At 33.1% G+C, this 6,216-nt stretch overlaps 1 pseudogene; it reads left to right on the top strand.

The window, feature by feature from the left end:
* Positions 1 to 830: 830 nt before the first annotated feature.
* On the top strand, positions 831 to 4,492 carry LOC138309008 (uncharacterized; annotated as a pseudogene).
* Positions 4,493 to 6,216: the final 1,724 nt, after the last annotated feature.

Raw genomic sequence — 6,216 nt, 5'->3', positions numbered from 1 at the left:
AGTTCGATGTAATATAACATTAGTTATTCTATTTCTGTATCGACCAGGTATTTTGTCATATTATGCTAGCGATGTGTAATCGTTTGTCATCTTAATACGCTGATATATATTTTGTTTTGCAATGACGACATGTGAATTGTCCTTTGAATAATACATGTATAATATGTATTGGGGTCATTCTATATATATCAATGTGAACTGCAAAGGTCTTCTAAAATTAGCATATGTATACTGCCTTTCTTATAGAAATGTATGTATAATATGCAGTATTCTATTACATATTCCTAGGGAACGGACACCTGGTCTATGTGAAGACAGACATCGGTGTAAAAGAAGACTCAAGTCCAATATAAAATAATTGAATTGAACCTTTTGTGACGTACGTATATACATTACTCATTGAGAAAATTGATCAACTCTCATAGTGGCAATGTTTTGTTTATTGCAAATTCATACATTTAAAGATGCTCAATCACCGACAGAGCAGAAAGGATACTCACAATCTGAACAATAATTGATGTTTAATCGTGTGTCTAATTAACACAAAAAATACATATAATTTGTTTTTGCTTTTGGTGCAAACGCAATCAGTACTTCATCCCATATAGGTCATGGTGCCACTGCTGTTTTCGGGACACAATTAATTGTTTTTAATGATTTTATCTTGAGGTAAAATTAAACTCAATTTTTGTGGCGGTAATGGCGTTAAGTAAGTATTTATTGTAGCTGAAGAAATTACCAATTTTTCTGCTCCTGTTTTTGATAGCAGAAAAATGAAATTCGTCAGCGGCGAAACATCTTTAGTTGCTATTTTTTTTTGTTTCAGGTATTTCTCTACATCGATAGAAATGCGGTTGTTTGTAGTACTTGTTCTGTGTCTGCTTACGAATAGCGCAGAAGGCTTTTTGGGCATAGGGAGGTTTTTTTTCGGCAGGAAAAAAGTCAATGAAAAGAGTCGCCAACGTTGTTGAGGAAGAATCGAGGGCTTATCGCCGTATTCTAGAACAAGATGTTGTACCAGAAGTTATCAGCACGCTCAGGAATGTGACAGATTCCGCTACCGAAATCGTCAAGATCGCCGACAAATTGGAACAAAGAATCGAAGCATCCCTAGAAAAGCTAGATGATCTTATTGTGAAAACAGGGTACAGAATAGACAACTTATCTGATCTCATCATAATCTTTTGTACGTGTTTCCTGTTCGTAGTTATTGGATTACTTTGTGACAAAATGCAGGTCACATTGTATTATTTCGCCTTCCAATTTATGCGTGTGGTGTGTGTTGTAACGGTAATGATGTTGATGGTTCGTCTCATCTGTGAGTTGGTTCTTCGTGTACACCTAAGTACTGCTGCTACCATCAAATACGGACTAATTGCGCCAACCCTGTCGGTACTAGTCTGGGCAGGCTTCTACCTGGTTTATCAAACCAGATTTGTGCTAGGCTACTGCCTATGGGGACCACGTTATATACTGTACTGTACGATAGACGGCCCATGCAGATGGACATATGGTGCTTACAGATATGGACCCGAATCGAACTCAAAGAAAGGATTTTTCCTGTCTATCTTTTTGCCGTGGCTGACACCGCTGGTCTGCTTTGCAGTGTTCCATTTGTTGGCTGGGAATGTTGGCGACGACGAATCTGAAGTTGCTGCAATGAAAGCAGGATTTTTGTTGTCATACATTTTCTTTGTAACTTGTGCTAACTATTTGAGGATGTTCTATCTGCGACCGGAACCTCAGCAGCACCTAAGGAACATCCATACCCAGAACGGAGCAGTAATGAAGGGGACTAGTTAGGAGAGTTAACATTTCATTTATCTATTCAAAGTTGTTATGGAAGTGATGATGAGTGTAGTGTGAACTGATAACTCTTGGATCTCGAAAAAAATATCAAACTCGTTTTACACTTCTTTTCGGTTAAGGTGCATTTTTGAGATGTCTATTTAAGTAGTCATGCGGAGAAGTGAACAAGTTCTGTGGATGTAGCATAAAAATGTGTTTAACATCACGTCAAAAGTGAAAAACGAAAAAGAAATGAATCCAAAAATGATAGAAAATTTAGACAGCACCCAAAAATGTATATATAAAAAAGAAATGAAACCAAAAATGATAGAAAATTTAGACAGCACCCAAAAATGTATATATAAAAAAATGAAACCAAAAATGATAGCACCCAAAAATGTATATATAAAAAAATGAAACCAAAAATGATAGCACCCAAAAATGTATATATAAAAAAATGAAACCAAAAATGATAGCACCCAAAAATGTATATATAAAAAAATGAAACCAAAAATGATAGCACCCAAAAATGTATATATAAAAAAATGAAACCAAAAATGATAGCACCCAAAAATGTATATATAAAAAAATGAAACCAAAAATGATAGCACCCAAAAATTAATATATAAAAAAGAAATGAAACCAAAAATGATAGAAAATTTAGACAAACCCATATACATATACATGTACATGTATATATACATATATATAAAAAAAAGACGAAACTAAAAATGTAACAATTGGAACAAAAAGACAATTTCATAAATAAAAATATTGAAAAAAAAATGAAAAAGGGGAAACCCAGTAAATTGCTATGGATTCTTCATGTCGTGGGGCGTGTTTTATAACATAACATGCCAGATTGTTTGATATTGTCAGGGACAATGAATTTTTATAATGTCTTTGATAGCATTTTGAATTTTTAAGTAACTTGCTTACTATTTTCCCCTATTGTACTGTTGTAGTTTTGATCATTTTGACATGCAAATATATAAGAGTTACGTTCTTTCGTCAGTATTGATGGACCAGAATGATCGAGATGTTGGTTTAATTTGGCAGTTTATCGTAACAGCTTTACATGTCTTAAGCGAAACGGCTTTGTTAATTTAACTATAAAAGGAGTGTTTTTATTTTGTAAAGCTCCATAAGTTATTCTATAGTTATTGTAACTTCGTAAACAATTTTAAATAGATGACTTGAATATTAAAGATGCTCCACCGCCGACAGAGCATAAATGATATATATCATTTGAACAATAATATGTGTTCATTCGTGTATATATGTGCCTGATTAACACAGAAAATAATATAAAATTATTTATTTTGCCTTTGGTGCATGCACAATCAGTACTTCATTCCATATAGGATATAGTGCCACAGATTTTTTCGGGATGCAATTAATTATTTTTCATACTTTTGATTTAAAGTAAAATTAAAAGCTCAAACTTTTCAATGGTGGTAATGGTGTAAAGTAAGTATTTTTTGTAACGGAAGAAAAATACTGAATCGTCTGCTCCTGTTTTAGATAGTGAAAAAATACAATTTGTCAGCGGTGGAGCATCTTTAAGTTCTGGAACGTGACTACGGCATGGGGAAAACTGCGAAATAAATCTTTATTTTAACATAGATTTACGCACGGAATCTGGCATTTGTTGACGTTGTTATTTGATCTTCGACTTCAACGACTTCGATTTCGAAAAAACCTACGTCATAAGGTAATAACCAATACAACAACATTTATTCATGAGTGTATGCCCATGTTCTCTATTAGAGCTGCATCATCTAAATACATTATTATATATATGTTAAAGATGCTCCATTGCTGACAAATGGTAATTTTTCACCATCACAAACAGGAGCAGACGATTTAGTTGTTTTTTCTTCAGTTACAAAAGTTACTTACTTTACACCATTACCACCATTGAAAAATTTGAGCTACTAATTTTACTTCAAGCTAAAAATTTGAAAAAATAATTAATTGCATCCCGAAAAAATTCCTTTGCACTATATCTTATATGGAATGAAGTAATGATTGCGCATGCACCAAAGGCGAAATAAATTATGTTATTTTTTGTGTTAATTAGGCATATATATATATACTATTAAACACCAATTATTGTTCAAATGATAAATATCATTTATGCTTTGTCGGCGGTGGAGCATCTTTAACAGTTATTTAATTTGACCATTGGCCGTCAATAAAGGAATTGAAGAAGTGGCCCTACTACTTGCGCAACCTAGTGTGTGTGTGATAGTGTGATTATTCCCCCTGACTACATGTTCGCTTTATCATTTCATTCATTTACAATGTAGGTGACCATGACCGTTATGCATTATTTTTTAGTTTCCCGATACCCGGGGTTAGAACATCCTGATTTGGCATATTTTTTCTGTTTGGTCCAGATTTACTAAAAAAGAAATTTTTGATGAATAATTATGCATTGATATGTTGAAAATTAAACAAATTGGAAAATACAACTGTCACAAAATAGGTCACACTGACCTAATTATGTAAAATGCTTTTAATGCAAGAATACAGTTTATCTGGTGTCATAATATACCAGACAAAATGCCATATATCATTTAATATTGCATTGAGCAATATGTTTACATGTTACAAACTTTGAAAAGAATGTTATGGATTGGATGGGATTGGGGAGGGGGAAGGGCAGTTTTTTTTTTTTTTTTTTTTTTTAAATATTTAACATCAATACATGTTTTGTTATGTTTAGAAGTAAGATAAACTGGCTCAAATATTACTATTTTTCTGCATTGAATCACATTTGAGAGATTGTAATGATATACATGTGTATTGTATAATATAATGCACATTTGAGAGTTACAAAAGTATTATTGCATATCCAGACGAAAACAAGTCAAATAACTTGATTTTAGTAACATCTGAAAATGATCTCCGTTTTATTGTTGGTACATAATTAATTAGGTATGTATTTGAAAAAGGGGCCTGGTTATTGCTGCTTCGCGGTGCTTTAAAGCTACAGGTATATGTGTCGTAATTTTCATACTCACGAATCAAGATGAGTTTTTTAATATTTTACTCACCACCAAAAGTTACCAACATTTTGAGAACGACAATACTTACGATGCATAGGTTTTAATATTAGATTGAAGAACAAATAAGAGTTGAAAATGATGCTTGGCAGGTTTTTTTTTTTTTTTTTTTTTTTTTTTTAATTCTTTTATTTTTCCAAAGTGTCATTTCATCAATACAGTATATAAATATATCATTTTTACACGCAATCATACATACTTCCTCACCACCATTTTCAATTCTGTGATCAGTACTAATTCAACTAATTCACTGTAACTTTCTCTTTTTTATTTTGTTGTTAATAAAAGTACTTGCACTAGCACAAGCTCACAACTTATAAAATGGCTTCCAACAGAACAATTAAAATTGCTATCAAATAGCTATATAGCGTCACATCATTGTTCAATTTCCATATTCCTCCCAGTTAAAGAGTTAATTAATATATTCAGTAATATCCTGTAACATATAATTAATTGATCACAATTGAAGTTTGTTAGGAGTTTAAAATGATAGAGACCCGAGTGTGCTGGGCGACTGTACTCGTCCGCTCGTCCAGACGAACGAATTTGGGCATCGCACGAGTAAATGTTGACGGTTTCTTAGAAATACGACGAAGTAATGAATAGCTTTGGCTTTTTGCATCATACAATATTATTTTGTATTGATTTTTTTTCTCGGTCTTTTTGTAAAATCATCTGTTATAGTTATGTTATCCCGAATCGGTAACAATACAATTCTGGCAATCAAATGGACACATCTAAACCAGCTATAAGCTAATAGATATATATATATATATAGTTACATATACTTCTGCGTAGCCTACTTAGCTTTTTGGGAAGCTAATACGTGTAGTACTAATTGCTACGCTGCTTGAGGCGTAGCAGTTAGAATCGTATGCAAATCACGCCATCTTGTAGGATAGCCATGTGGCAAGAACGCTTGAATCAGACGAATGTTCGGTCCGTTACACGCATTGCCTGTTCAAGTAATATTAAAACGAATGACGGAAGTAGACCTGAATATATCCGGGATATCGGCACAATCTTCCTGATAAATCATGGTCACGCAGGGTTTGCATCTATCGAGATCTTAGTAGAGAACATATCTATTCTGAAAACCGAATGACTGTTATAGTTTGACGGATTTTCCAGCAAGTTATCAGTCATTTAATAATTTCCAATGATTTCTCATAATAAATATACTGTGGCAATAAATGCATTTAGTTTCATAAGCAATTCACGCCATCTTGCAGGATAGTCGTGTAGCAAGAATGCTTGAACAGGCATCGCTTTTTCTTTGAAGTAATATTAAAATGAATTACGGAAACATAATTGAATCTGTCCTGATTCGGACGCCATCTTTCTGATAAATCATGGT

Source organism: Argopecten irradians, chromosome 15 (genome assembly GCF_041381155.1).
Source record: "Argopecten irradians isolate NY chromosome 15, Ai_NY, whole genome shotgun sequence".
NCBI classification, from domain to species: domain Eukaryota; kingdom Metazoa; phylum Mollusca; class Bivalvia; order Pectinida; family Pectinidae; genus Argopecten; species Argopecten irradians.
The sequence above is the reverse complement of the archived record's forward strand: the minus strand, read 5'-3'. Positions and strand labels throughout refer to the sequence as shown.